General features: G+C 36.9%; 1 protein-coding gene and 1 pseudogene across 5 annotated transcripts in view; one reads left to right on the forward strand and one right to left on the reverse strand.

Annotated features, from left to right (window-relative positions):
• The window catches only part of MTMR8 (myotubularin related protein 8), a 225,873-nt gene that overhangs the window by 172,319 nt on the left and 37,428 nt on the right, over positions 1-16,126 (reverse strand). The gene's annotated exons all lie outside the window — the stretch shown is intronic.
• On the forward strand, positions 5,087-5,376 carry LOC123332000 (annotated as a pseudogene).

The raw sequence follows: 16,126 nt of genomic DNA on the forward strand, positions 1-16,126 counted from the left end.
ATTTTAACACTTTAATTAGGAATTGATAGATTAAACATACAAAAACAAAAAACAGAAATGAATAGAGATACAGAATACTTTTACAGTACAACTACAAATTTCAAGTTATTAGATATACAGAGAACTCTATATCCAACAAATAAAGAACATAAAATCATTCAAGACAAATAATAGAACACTTCTAAAAAGACATCATGATAATGTCTATAAAGGAAGACTCAATAAATACCAAAGGTTCGATATCATACAATCTGCATTCTTATACCATGATACAATGCCATTAGAAATTAATAACAGAATAATAGACAAAGTTAGCATATATTAAGAAACAAAATTATTAAATAAACCTTGGGTTAAAAGCAAACCATAAATGAATTCATAAATATTTAAAATTGAAAAATAATAAAAACACAACAAATGAAAAATTGTGGGATACAATTGAAGCAGAACTAAGAAGGAAATGTACAGCTTTAAGTACACTTATTATTAAACAAGAAATATTAATAAACTAGTTAATCATCCAATACAATGAAGAAAGCAAAAGAACAGAGAAAAAAGACAAATCACAGAAATAAGCAGATAATCACCCCCACATACACACACACACCAAAAATAAAACAACAGAAAACATGAACAAAATTAGAGTTTAATTATCTAAAAAGGTTAATAGATCTTTGAGAAGACTGGTCAAGAAAAAAAAAAAAAATGGAAGAGGCAAATACACAAAATACAGATTGTAAAAGGAAAAACAATGTAACAAAATTCTTTAAATGAGAGTATTATGAACAATATGCTAATACATTGAAAAACTTACATGAAGTGAAAACATTTCAAGGAAAATCCCTCAGGTCCAGAGGGATTTGCTAGTTAAATCTACCAAACTTTCCTGAAACAAACTATCTTATCCAATTGATTTCAGTGTTAGAAAAACAATGACAGTTAGTCTTATTTATGAGGCTAGCATAATTCTCATTCTAAAACCAAACAGACAACTATAAGAGATGAAAATTTATACAATTTCACGTATGAAATATAGATGCAAAAATTCAAATAAAATTATTTAGTGAATCAACAGTGTATTTTCAAAAATGTATTCATTTCATCAGGCTTCATTGACTAAACTAAGGCCTTTGACTGTGTGGATGAAAACAAACTGGAAAATTCTAAAAGAGATGGGAGTATCAGACCACATTACCTGTCTCCTGAGAAACCTGTATGAGGGTGAAGAAGCAAGTTACAACTGGACATGGACTGGTTCAAAATTGGGAAAGTAGTACGTCAAGGCTGTATACTGTCACCCTGCTTATTTAACTTAAGCAGAGTACATCTGTGCAAAATGCTTCACAAACTGAAATCAAGATTGCCGGAACAAATATCAATAACCTCAGATATGCAGATGATACCACTCTAACGGCAAAAAGTGAAGAGGAACAAAAGAGTCTCTTGATGAGGGTGAAAGAAGAGAGTGAAAAAGCTGGCTTAAAACACAACATTCAAAAACTAAGATCATGGCATCTGGTCCCATCTCTTCATGCCAAAAAGAAGAGGAAAAAGGTGAAGCAGACAGGTTTTCTTTTCTTGGGCTCCAAAATCCCTGTGGATAGTGACTGCAGCCATGAAATTAAAAGACCCTTGCTCCTTGGATGGAAAGCTATGACAAACCCACAACAGGATGTTAAAAAGCAGAGTCATCACTTTGCCAACCAAGGTCCATATAATAAAAGCTATGGCTTTTCCAGTAGTCATGTATGTATGTGAGAGTTGGTCCATAAAGAAAGCCGAGTACCAAAGAATTGATGTCTTCTGCTTGTGGTGCTGAAGAAAACTCTTGAGAGTCTCCTGGACAGCAAGGAAATCAAACCAGTCAATCCTACAGGAAATCAAACTTAAATATTCATTGGAAGGACTGTTTGTGCAGTTGAAGCTCCAATACTTGGGCCACCTGATGCGAAGAGCCAACTCATTGGAAGACTCTGATGGTGGGAAACACAGAAGGCAAAAGGAGAAGGGGACGGCAGAGGATGAGGTCCTTAGATAGCATCACCGACTCAATGGACATGAATTTGAGCAAACTCCAGGAGACACTGGAGGACAGAGGAGCCTGGCATACTATAGTTCATGGAGTCCCGAAGAGTAGGACACAAGTTAATAACCAAACAACAAGAAAAGGAGCAATAGGTTAGAGGTACACATAGAAACATAAATAGATGCAAAAAATACATGGCTTAGTGAAAAAATAAGAAGCAGAATGAAATACTGAAGATATCACTAGTTACATAAATACAAATTCATGCAATTCCATCATGTTTTGAAGGATATATTCAAATATTCAGTTGAACTCAGTTGCTCAGTCGTGTCCAACCCTTTGCGACCCCATGGACCACAGCACGCCAGACTTCCCTGTCTATCACCAACTGCTGGAGCTTGCTCAAACTCATATCCATTGAGTCAGTGATGCCATCCAACCATCTCATCCTCTGTCGTCCCTGTCTCCTCCTGCCTTCAGTATTTCCCATCATGAGGGTCTTTTAAAATGAGTCAGTTCTTCCCATCATGTGGCCAAAGTATTGGAGCTTCAGCTTCAGCATCAGTCCTTCCAATGAATATTCAGGACTGATTTCCTTTTAGGATGGACTGGTTGGATCTCCTTGCAATCCAAGAGACACTCAAGAGACTTCTCCAACACCACAGTTCAAAACCATCAATTCTTTGGCACTCAGCTTTCTTTATACTCCAACTCTCATATCCATATATGACTACTGGAAAAACCATAGCTTTGACTAGATGGACTTTTGTCAGAAAGTAATGTTTCTGCTTTTTAATATGCTGTCTAGGTTGGTCATACGTTTTCTTCCAAGGAGCAAGCTTCTTTTAATTTCATGACTGCAGTCACCATCTGAAGTGATTTTGGGATCCGAGAATATAAAGTATGTCACTTTTTCCATTGTTTCCTCATCTATTTGCCATGAAGTGATGGTACCACAAGCCATGACCTTAGTTTTTATATATTGAGTTTTAAGTCAGCTTTTTCAATCTCTTCTTTCACTTTCATCAAGAGGATCTTCAGTTCTTCTTCACTTTCTGCCATAAGAGTGGTGTCATCTGCATATGTGAAGTTATTGATATTTCTCCTGGCAATCGTGATTCCAGCTTGTGCTTCATCCAGCCTGGCATTTCACATGATGTACTCTGCATATAAGTTAAATAAGCAGGGGAACAATATACAGCTTTGACATACTCCTTTTCCAATTTGCAACCAATCTGCTGTTCAATATCTGGTTGCAACTATTGCTTCTTCACCTGCATACAGATTTTTCAGGAGCAGGTAAGGTGGTTTAGTATTCCCATCTCTTTAAGAATTTTCCACAGTTTTTCGTGATCCACACAGTCAAAGGCTTTGGTGTAGTCAATAAAAGAGAAGTAGGTGTTTTTCTGGAACTCTCTTGTTTTTTCTATGATCCAATGGATGTTGTCAATTTGACCTATGGTTCCTCTACCTTTTCTAAATCCAGCTTGAACATCTGGAAATTCACAGTTCATATACTGTTGAAGCCTGCCTTGGAGAATTTTGAGCATGACTTTACTAGCTTGTGAGATGAGTGCAATTTTGTGGTAGTTTGAGCATTCCTTGGCAATGCCTTTCTTTGGGATTGGAATGAAAACTGACCTTTTTCACTCCTCTTGTCACTGCTGAGTTTCCCAAATTTGTTCTCCACAACATAAAAGTACAAGGTAAAGCAGCAAGTGTAAATGTATTAATAGAAGATACAACAAATTATCCAGAAGACCTAGCTAAAATAATAAATAAAGGTGGCTACACTAAATGATAGATCTTCAATGTAGATGAAAGTCTTATTTTGGAAGATGATGTGTCAGGAGCCATGTTAGGCATTAATGACAAAATGAAGGCATGGCCCCAACCCCCTCTCCTCATCTCGCAGGCACGGTCCCAGGATGAAGGAGTTAGGCCTTGTGATTCTGACTTGTTCTTTCCTTTCTTTGGTTGAGTTGGCTGGAAAGAATGTTAAGGTGCTTGAGAGAAGCATGAGAAAGCACAAAGTCTTCTGCAGCTGTGCCCAGAAAATAATCTATAAAATAACCATTGACATTTGTTCAAGGATCTTTACAAAGAATGTCCCAGGATGAGCACATGGACCGCAGCCTGAGGCCATGGGAAGGATTATTATCTGAGACCTGTTTGTGAGGGAAATATTTATGGCAAAAGAAGTTTGCTGAGTTTAGGGTTTAGGAATAATTAAGAATAGCTAGAAGCCTTTTTAGGAGATAGTGATCTTAAGATGCTAGGGGCAAACAGGATTTAGAAAGATAAGAAATAAACTGAGGAATGTGGCATGAGTTACAATGTAATCACAAGTTAAGTATAGGACACATAAGAAAAAGTAGATAATAGATAGTAAAGCCAATTCTGAGAGAATTGCTGAAGCAGGAACTCTGCAGGACAACAGTGATTTCTGGAGACAGTAAATCTGGGTGGGGCAAACTAAAAATGTCAAACCTCTGACCTAATGCTTTTGTCAAAGTATAAAAGAAAACCTGAAGCTTGAAATAAACATGTAGTTCCGTACTATGAGTCAGAGGCTACATCATCATCCACCAACACCGCTCACCCCTTCAGGCTGATTCCCTGGTTGCTGGGGCTGTATTCTGGCAATGATGCTATCTAGAACCTTCAGAGCTAGAAAAAAGTCAGTGCCTGGCTTCAGATTTCAAAGAACATATTGACTCTCTTGTTAGGACCTAATGCAGCTGGTGATTTTACATTGAAGTCAGTGTTCATTTAAAATTCTGAAAATCCTAGGGCCCTTAAGCATTATGCTAAGTATACTCCATGCTCTATAAATGGAAAAACAAACAAAAAAAAAAAAAAAAAAAAAAAAACCTGGACAACACCACATCCGTTTACAACATGGTTCACTGAATATTTTAAACCTACTGTTGAGACCTACTATTCAGAAAAAGATTCCTTTCAAAATATTTGCTCAGGTGCCAGTTGTTCCAAGTGTCCAGGCCTGAGGTGTTCTCCTAATTCCTTCCCCTACTAGCACCTGAAACGGCAGACCACTCATCAAGAATTCTGTATCCAAGACCTGAAAATTTGTTGCTTAAGATGATGAATGCTGACATAGATGCAGCTGATGCTGAAAATTAGGTGGAATTAGAGGGAAAAAATTACTTATTAATTAAGGGTTGGATTCCCAACACACACTTGAAGACCTCTCTGCAATAGTAGATACAGTTAGGGAAGAAAACATGAAGCTAAAATCATAAAATCCAGTTCTTAAACAATATATAGAAAACTTCATGAAAGATTCTAATGTTTTTCAAACAACTGACAGAAAAAGCAAAAGAAAGTAAGGGACTGATATCCATTATGTCTTTATGGAATTGCTGCTGATCTTTTTTCCTTTAAAACTTGGATAGATTCCAAAAGTTATAGGACTACTGTTTGTGGCTTCACTGAGTATTTATAAAGATGTCAGATCTGGGAAAAATTAAAAGCATAACAGAAGACTTCTATGAGTTTGTATATTATGTTAGTCTATGAAAACATGCAAATGCATTGTAGAGAGTTTACAATTAGAAATGCATATATTTATGACTTGAAAATGAATGTTATATCAAATTTGCTTTTATTTATAGGTTTAGCTTTCTATTTTACTATAGACACAAGAAAATAAACACCTTGTTGCAACAAAGTGACCAAAATCATACTGAATGCACACCTTTATGTACCCTGTCCACCACTGTGTGCCTCATCTCTTTTTGCTTTCTTCCCGTTTTCCTTCCTCTATGGAAAAAAATGGTTTCACATTTATAAAAAGTAATTTCAGTAGTTACTCATCTAGGAGAGGAAGCAGAACTTCTAACTGCTAAAAATTAACCAAAATAAAATACTTTCTTAGTTAGGGCTTATTTGTTATGTTTAGTAGTAAGATAGGATAGTTGGTTTCTCTTTAATCAACTGAAAATGGAGACTCTAAAAATGAAGATTTTTCTTTGAATTATCATATTGGGAAGATTTGTTGTTTAAAACTTCCTTTGCACAAAATAACCTATGTGGTATCTAAAAAGGTGAGCTCTGGTTGTTTGTTTGAAATAGAAAATTTTGAGGAAAAATATAAATAGTTTGGGAAAAGTACTTGTTAAGTACTTGTAACCAACTCCAAATGTTTTTACTCAAGATTTCTGTTATCTCTAGCACAGATTAGATTGTGGGGGGACTATATAAGAAAGTGAATTAAGTTTGGCTAGCCTTATATAAACCACACTTGGAAGAAAATAAAGTTTGGTCTCAGGTTTAATATCTAGCAGATCAACTTGGCAAAGTCCCTTAAGAGTGTATCAAAATCATGAACAAAATGGGAAAATTTTACATGTATACTAATTGATGCTGTCTCAGTATTTTATCATACTACTCCCAGAATTTTCTGTAAACACAACTACTGGTTTACAGCGTTTTAGTCAGTTAAGATTTCATTTTTTTAAATTTACTTTGTAGATTCCATTTGATAAGGAAACCAGTATCAGAAGTAATATTAAAATGTTAAAAAGGAAAAGAGATCCACTAATATAGTTTATGGTTATTAAACTTTAAGCTAATGATGGAATAATCTTATGTTTGTACTGGTGTAAGATTTGATGGCTTTAGCTGTATGAATATGTAATAGTAATACATAGACATTTTGCAACTCTGTGACATAATTTTCAAACATTTAAAATTGTGTTGCAGTTATGCTTGGCTGTTTAATATAAAACAGTCTCAAAAAATATATTATTACTCACTAAAATTGCACCCGGTCAACCAAGAGAATGTGTACATGATTCATGTTGTTTTAAGCTTGCTAACACAACATCCCTTCTGCAGCCCATATATCAAGAAGTCATTCTGATTTTTAGAGTTTATTATTTAAGAGAGATATTTTGTAAGGTTATAGCTGCCATAGACAGTGATTTCCCTGATGGATATGTTCAAAGTAAGTGTAAATCCTTCTGGAAAGGATTCACTATTCTAGGTACCACTAAGGACATTCATTATTCATGGGAAGAGTACAAAATATCAACATTATCAGGAGTTTGGAAGTTAATCATCATAAATGACTTTAAAAGGATCAGTCTTCAAAAGTGATGGAAATATCAAGAAAACTAGAATTTGAAGTGGAGGCTAAAGATGTGACTGAATTATTATATTAAGTGAAGTAAGTCATAGAAAGACACATATTACACGATATCACTTGTATGATACAAATGAATGTATTTTCAACATAGAAATCGACTCAGAAATAGAAAACAAACTTATGATTACCAAAAGGGACAGTGGGATAGTGGGAGAGGAGGAGAGACAAATTAGGAGTTTGGCATTAACATATACATATCACTATATAGAAAATAGGTAAACAAGGACCTGCTGTATAGCATATGGAACTATACTCAATATCTTGTAATAACTTACAGTGTAAAAAAATTTGAAAAAGACTGTATATATATATAATTGTGTGTGTGTATAATTGAATCACTTTGAAATACGCTAAAAACTAACACAATATTGTAAATTAACTATTCTTCAATAAAAGAGAAAAATTATACCCAAAAATGTGACTAAATTGCTGCAATCTCACAATAAAACTTTAACGAGGGAGATGTGTCTTATGGATGAGCAAAAAATGTGGTTTCTGGAGATGGAATTTACTCTTGGTGAAGGAACTATGAAGATTCTTGAAATTACAGCAAAGGATTTGCTGTAATCATAAACAATGATTAGCAGCAGCAGGACTTGAGAGGGTTGACTCTACTTGTGAAAGAAGTTCTAAAGTGTATAAAATGCTGTCAAATAGCACTATAAGCTACAGAGAAATTGTTCATGAAAGAAAGAGTCAATCAGTGTGGCAAATTTCATTGTTGTCTTATTTTAAGAAATTACCAAAGCCACTCCAACCTTCAGCAACCCTGATCAGTCAGCAGCCACCAACACCAAGGCAAGAAAATTACAAATTGCTGAAGGCTCAGATGATGTCTAGCAATTTTTAAATAATAAAGTGAAAGTGAAAGTCACTCAGTCATGTCCAACTCTTTGTAATCCCATGGACTATACAGACCATGGAACTCTCCAGGCCAGAATACTGGAGTGGGTAGCCTTTTCCTTCTCCAGGTGATCTTCTCAACCCAGGGATCGAACCCAGGTCTCCCACAGTGCAGGCAGATTCTTTACCCACTGAGCCACAAGGGAAGCCCAAGAATATTGGAGTGGATAGCCTCTCCCTTCTCCAGTGGATCTTCCTGATCCAGGAATCAAACCAGGGTCTCCTGCATTGCAGGAGGATTCTTTACCAACTGAGCTATAGGGAAGCCCTTTAAATAATAAAGTATATTTAAATTAAGGTATATACATTATTTTATTACATATAATGCTTTATCACACACTTAGTAGACTAAAATATAATATAAACAAAATTTTACATGCACTGAGAAGCAAAAAAAGATAAATGTGACTTGCTTTATTGTGATACTAATTTCATTGCTGTGGTCTGGAACAGTATCTCCAAGGAATGATGATAAATGAAAGATGGTCTGGCATTGATCAATGATGGTAACACACCATGAGTGAGGTACACGTAATTAACTCAGTTCTATATATCTGAGGTTGAAAAACAGAGACAAACGAAAAGCCATGTTTCCTTTTTAAAATTATGGAAAATAAACTTTTAGACACTTAAAAGGTATTCTATAATGTTGGCCTCTTTAATTCATCCGCACTCATGGTTGAACTCATTTTTAACATTTGTACCTCTACATCCTTAGGCATTGTGACTTTCATTTACAATGGGATAAAAGGAGAAATGCCTGAGACCACATCAACATAAAATTCCTAGCCCAATGCTCTTTTTTTGAAATTTATGTTTAACTGGAGGATAACTGCTTTACAAAGCTGTGTTGGTTTCTGTTGTACAGCAACATGAATAAACTCTACATATACATATATCCCCTCCCTCTTAAGCCTCCCTCGAATCTCCCTATCCTACCTCTCTAGGTCATCACAGAGTACTGAGCTGAGTTCCCTGTGCTATACAGCTACTCCCCACTAGTTATCTGTTTTACACATGGTAGTATACATATTTAGTGTTACTCTTCCGATTAATCCCAGCTTCTCCTTCCCCTGCTGTGTCCACAAGTCTGTTCTCTACATATGTTTCTCTAGTCCTGCTCTGCAAATAGGTTCATCAGTACAATTTTTCGAGATTCCATGTATATGGGTTAATAAACAATATTTGATTTTCTGTTTCTAACTTACTTCACTCTGTATAACAGGCTCTAGGTTTATCCATCTCAGTAGAACTGTCCCAAATTCTAACCTTTTTATGGTTGTGCAATATTCCATTGTATATATGCACCACAGCTTCTTTATCCATTTATCAGTCAATGGACATTAGTTCTCTTTCATGTTTTTATTGTTGTTCAGTCATGCAGTCATGTCCAACTCTTTGTGACCCCATGCACTGCAGCATACCAGGCTTTCCTGTCGACACTTCACTGTCTCCCAGAGGTTGCTCAAACTCATGTCCATTGAGTCAATTATGTCATCCAAACATCTCATCCTTAGTCGCCCCTTCTCCTCTTGCCCTCAATCTTTCCCAGGATCAGGATCTTTTCCAATGAGTCAGCTCTTCACATCAGGGGGCCAAAGTGTTATGTTAGAACTTCAGCTTCAGTATCAGTCCTTCCAATGAATATTCAGGGATGATTTCCTTTACGATTGACTGGTTTGATCTCCTTGTTGTCCAAAGGACTCTCAAGAGTCTTCTCCAGCACCACACTTTGTCAATTTTTTGACACGCAGCCTTCTTTATGGTACAACTTTCACATCTGTTCTAGCTATTATAAATAGTGCTGCTATGAACACTGGGGTACATGCGTCTTTTTGAATTATGGTTTTCTCAGTGTGTATGCCCAGTATAAGGATTGCTGGGTCATAAGGTAAATTTATTCCTAATTATTAACGAATCTCATATTGTGTCCCATAGTGGTTGTATCACTTTACATACCTATCAACAGTGAAAGAAGGTCCCCTTTTCCCCACATCCTCTCCAGCATTTATTGTTTGTAGATTTTTTGATGACGATAATTCTGATCAGTGTGAGGTGATATCTCACTGTAGCTTTGATTTGGATTTCTCTAATAATGAGCAGTGTTGAACATCTTTCCATGTGCTTCTCGGCCATCTGTAAGTCCTCTTTGAAGAAATGTCTGCTTAGGTCTTCTGCCCATTTTTTGATTGGGTAGATTTTCTGATATTGAGCTGCATTAGCTGCTTGTACATTTTAGAGATTAATCCTCTCTCAGTTGCTTCATCTACAATTACTTTATCCCATTCTGAAGGTTATCTTATCTTGTTTATGGTTTCCTGTGCTGTACATGTGATTATTTTTGTTTTTATTTCCATTACTCTAGGAGGTGGGTTTCACGTCCAGTTCTAACTGTTGCTTCCTGACCTGCATATAGGTTTCTCAAGAGGCAGGTCAGGTGGTCTGGTATTCCCATCTCTTTCAGAATTTTCCACAGTTTATTGTGATCCATAAAATTAAAAGCTTTGGCATAGTCAATAAAGCAGAAATAGATGTTTTTCTGGAACTCTCTTCCTTTTTTGATGATCCAGCGGATGTTGGCAATTCGATCTTTGGTTCCTCTGCCTTTTCTAAAACCAGCTTGAACATCTGGAAGTTCACGGTTCACGTATTTCTTAAGCTTGGCTTGGAGAAGGCTATATATTGTCACCCTGCTTATCTAACTTCTATGCAGAGTACATCATGAGAAACGCTGGGCTGGAAGAAGCATAAGCTGGAATCAAGATTGCTGGGAGAAATATCAATAACCTCAGATATGCAGATGACACCACCCTTATGGCAGAAAGTGAAGAGGAACTAAAAAGCCACTTGATGAAATGAAAGAGGAGAGTGAAAAAGTTGGCTTAAAGCTCAACATTCAGAAAACGAAGATCATGGCATCTGGTCCCGTTACTTCATGGGAAATAGATGGGGAAACAGTGGAAACAATGTCAGACTTTATTTTGGGGGGCTCCAAAATCACTGCAGATGGTGACTGCAGCCATGAAATTAAAAGACGCTTACTCCTTGGAAAGTTATGACCAACTTAGATAGCATATTCAAAAGCAGAGCTATTACTTTGCCAACAAAGGTTTGTCTAGTCAAGGCTATGGTTTTTCTAGTGGTCATGTATGGATGTGAGAGTTGGAGAAGACTCTTGAGAGTCCCTTGGACTGCAAGGAGATCCAACCACTCCATTCTAAAGGAGATCAATCCAAGGTGTTCATTGAAAGGACTGATGCTAAAGCTGAAACTCCAATATTTTGGCCACCTCATGCGAAAAGTTGACTTATTGGAAAAGACTCTGATGCGGGGAGGGATTGGGGGCAGGAGAAGAAGGGGATGACAGAGGACGAGATGGCTTGATGGCATCACAGACTAGATGGACATGGGTTTAGGTGAACTCCAGGAGTTGGTGATTGGACAGGGAGACCAGGCGTGCTGCAATTCATGGGGTCGCAAAGAGTAGGACATGACTGAGCGACTGAACTGAACTGAACTGAGGAGGTGGCTTGGGCTTCCATGGTGGCTCAGATGGTAAAGAATCCTCCTGCAATGCAGGAGACCTGGGTTTGCTCCCTGGATTGGGAAGATCTCTTGGAGGAGTGCATGGCAACCCACTCCAGTAATCTTGCCTGGAGAATCCCCATGGACAGAGGTGCCTGGCAGGCTACAGTCCATGGGGTCGCAGAGTCAGACACGACTGAGCGACTAAGCAGAGCACAGCACAGGTGGTGGGTCAAAGAGGATCTTGCTGCAACTTATATCAAAGAATGTTCTGCCTATGTTTTCCTCCAAAAGTTTTAGAGTGTCTGGCCTTACATATAGCTCTTTAATCCATTTTGAGTTTCTTTTTGTGTATGGTATTAGGAAGTGTTCTAATTTCATTCTTTCACATGTAGCTCTCCAATTTTCCCAGCACTACTTATGGAAGAGGCTATCATTTATGTATTGTATATTCGTGCCTCCTTTGCCAAAGATAAGTTGCCCATAGGTGCATGGGTTTATCTCTGGGCTTTCTATCTAGTCTGAAATCAGGAAGGTTGATTCTTCCAGCTGTTTTTCTTTCTCAAGATTACTTTGGTTATTCAGGGGTATTTGTGTTTTCATATAAATTGTATTTTTGTGCGTGTGTGTATTCTATGAAAAATGCCATTGGTAATTTGATAGAGACTGCAATCAACCTATACATTACTTTGCTTAGTAGGGTCATTTTCACAATATTGATTCTTCCAATCCAAGAACATGGTATATCTCTCCATCTGTTTATGTTATATTTGATTTCCTTTATCAGTGTCTTATAGTTTTCTGCATACAGACCTTTTGTCTCTTTAAGTAGTTTTATTTTAGGTGTTTTATTATTTTTATTGCAATGATGTTTCCTTAATTTCTCTTTCTGATTTTTCATTGTTAGTGTATAGGAATGCAAGGGACTTCTGTGTATTAATTTTGAATCCTTGGACTTTACTTAATTCATTGATTAGCTCTAGTAATTTTGGGGTGGCATTTTTAGGGCTTTCTATGGCATCACTGACTCGATGGGCATGAGTCTGGGTGAACTCCGGGAGTTGGTGATGAACAGGGAGGCCTGGCATGCTGCGATTCATGGGGTCGCAAAGAGTCAGACACGACTGAGCGACTGAACTGAACTGATGTATACTATCATGTCATCTGTAAATAGTGAAAGTTTTACTTCTTCTTTTCCAATTTGGATTTTTAAATTCATTTTTCTTCTCTGACTACCCTGGCTAAGAATTCCAAAACTACATTAAATAACAGTGGCAAGAGAGGGCACCTTTGTCTTCTTCATGATCTTAGAGGAAATGGTTTCAGTTTTTCAACATTCAGAATAATGGTTGCTGTGGGTTTGCCTTTATATAGTGTACATTAGATTTAGGTTGGTTCCTTCTATGCCCATTTTCTGGAGTTTTTTTTGTTTTTTGTTTTTAAAATAAATGGGTGGTGAATTTTGTCAAAAGCTTTTTCTGCATCTATTGAGATGATCATATGGGTTTTATCTTTCAATCTGTTAATTGAACATTGTGTGTAACATTGATTGATTTGTGTATACTGAATAATCCTTGCATCCCTAGGATAAACTCCACTTAATCATGGTGTCTGATCCTTTTAATTTGCTGTTTGATTCTGTTTGCAAGTACTTTGTGGAGGAGTTTTGCATCAGTGTTCATCGGTTACACTGGCCTGTAATTTTTGTTGTGATATCTTTGGTTTTGTTATCAGAATGACAGAGGTCTTGTAGAATGACTGGGATTGTCCCTCTCTCTGCAAATGTTTGGAAGAGTTTGAGAAGGATAGGTGTTAGCTCTTCTCTAAATATTTGATAGAATTCACCTATGAAATCATCTGTCCCTAGGATTTGTTTGTTGGAAAATTTTTCATCACAGTTTTTATTTCAATGCTTGTGACTGGTCTATTCTTACTTTCTATTTCTTCCTGTTTCAGTCTTGGAATATTGTACTTTTCTAAGAATATGTCTATTTCTTCCCAGTTTTCCATTTTATTGGCATATAATTGCTCATAGTATTTAATCCACTTACATTTAAATTAATTATTTACATATATGTTCCTGTTGGCATTTTCTTAATTTTTCTTGGTTGTTTCTGTAGGTCTGTTCTTTCTCTTCTGTTTCTTGCCTAGAAAAGTCCCTTTAACATTTGTTGTAAAGCTGGTTTGGTGGTGAGGAATTCTGTTAACTCTTGCTTGTCTGTAAAGCTTTTGATTTCTCCATCAACTTTGAATGAGATCCTTGCTGTGTAATCTTGTTTAGGTTTTTCCCTTCCATTACTTTAAATATATTCTGCCACTCCCTTCTGGCCTGTAGAGTTTCTGCTGAAAAATCAGCTGTTAACCTTATGGGGATTCACTTGTATGTAATTTGCTGCATTTCCCTTACTGCTTTTAATATTTTTTATTTGTGTTTAAATTTTGTTAGTTTCATCAATATGTGCCTGGGCATGTTTCTCCTTGGGTTTATCAGACTCTGTGCTTCCCAAATTTGATTGACTATTCCCTTTCCCATGGTAGGAAAGTTTTCATCTATAATCTCTTGAAAGATTTTCCAGATCCTTTCTCTTTCTCTTCTTCTGAGATGCCTATAATTTTAATGTTGGTACATTTAATACTGTCCCAAAAGTCTGAGACTGTCCTCAATTATTTTCATTCATTTTTTCTTTATTCTGCTCTTCAGCAGTTATTTTCACAATTCTACCATCTAGCTCACTTATCAATTTTTCTACCTCAGTTATTCTGCTATTGATTCCTTCTAGAGTATTTCTAATTTCAGTAACTGTGTTGTTTATCTCTGTTTATTCTTTATTTCTTCTAGGTCATATTAAATGTGTTAATTGATTCTTGCATTTCTTCCATTCTATTTTCAAGGTTTTAGATATATTTACTATCATTATCTGAATTCTTTTTCAGGTAGCTTGCCTATTTCCTCTTCATTTATTTGGTCTTGTGGGTTTTTAACCTTGTTCCTTCATCCTCACAATATTTCTGTCTTTTCATTTTGTCTGAGTTATTATATTTGGGGTCTCCTATCCCCAGGCTGTAGTATCACAGTTCTTCTTGCTTCTGTTCTCTGCCCCTCGTGGGTGAGGTTTGTCCAGTGGCTTGCACAGGCTTTATGTTGAGAGGGGCTTGTGCCTTCCTTCTGATGCATGGAGATGAGCTTTTTCCTCTAATGGGCAGGATTGTGTGAGGTGATGCGTTTTGTAGTAACAATGGGCAGTCTGTATGCTGATGATTGGGTTTGTGTTCCAGTCTTGCTTGTCATTTGGGTGAGGCATCTCGTGTTGGGTGCTGCAAGCAGTTGGGTGGTGCTGATCTTGGATTCAGATGGAGGCATTCATGGGATTTCTCATCAATTAATACTCCCTGGGGTCAGAACTTTTCTGATGATCTAACATCCTGGACTCAGCTCTCCATTCAACAGGTTCAGGGCCAACTTCTGGTTGGGGAACCAAGATACTACAAGCCATGATAATAAAAGGGATTTTTAAAAAGGAAACAAAAATCATAGAACACAAATGGTAAAAGCAGTATCACTGAAACAGAAACAAAAACAAATACACATACACAAGAAACTAAAAGAGATGAAACAAAACAAACCATAAGAGAGCAATTCAACCAACAAAAGAAATAAAAAATGAAATCAACCAATTAAAAACAAAACTAACTGAAACACAAAACAGAAAACAAAACTGAAGCAGAGCACCAACAGAGGAATAAAGCCAAGAAAACAAGGGAAACAGCCAAAAATGGTAAAAAAAAAAAAAAAAACAAAAAAAAAACAGAAAAGCCAAGCTGAAAGAGAGGTATAGAAACAAGAGATCTATATGTTTTAAAAAAGACACAGAATAGCAGAAAGCCAAAGTAGTAAAAATATATAAAAGAAACAAAAAGTATGATTTACAAAATCCAAAAAGCCTTAATAGAGATAATAATAACAACTGCAACAAGAGAAAGAAGAGATTAAAAGCAAAACAAACAAGAGAATGAACCAAAACATAAAAAGTAATAAATATTTTCCTAGGATCTCAGCTGTCACCGCCCTTGCTTCTGCTGTGAACCACAACCCATCTCCACCTCCCTACAAGGCCTTCCAATGCTGTGGAGGGCTGGTCTCTGTACCTGCAGTGGGCCCTGTGGGGACAGCTCAGACCCTAATCTGATTCTACTCCTGCCTGTGCTTCTCACCAATCTCTATGTCTGCCAGAGCTAGAGCAGTTTCTTTTGTAGGAACACTAATTGTCCTTTTACATTCCATGGATGGTTTTTTATATGCTTCATTAGTCACTTTGCCCCTGGGGCTCAATTGTGGCTTTATCCCTATATCTGCATTGGAGTCATTCACAGGAGCTGCTCCTGAGGCTGCTCTGAAGGATTTGGGTTTGCTCCAGCGAGGATAGGGTATGGAGGTGGCATGGCTGCTCGGATTGTGATGACCCTGGTGGTGCCAGTTTTGCAACGAAGCCATTGGCCACAAG

Source organism: Bubalus bubalis, chromosome X (genome assembly GCF_019923935.1).
Source record: "Bubalus bubalis isolate 160015118507 breed Murrah chromosome X, NDDB_SH_1, whole genome shotgun sequence".
In the NCBI taxonomy this organism is placed as follows: Eukaryota; Metazoa; Chordata; class Mammalia; order Artiodactyla; family Bovidae; genus Bubalus; species Bubalus bubalis.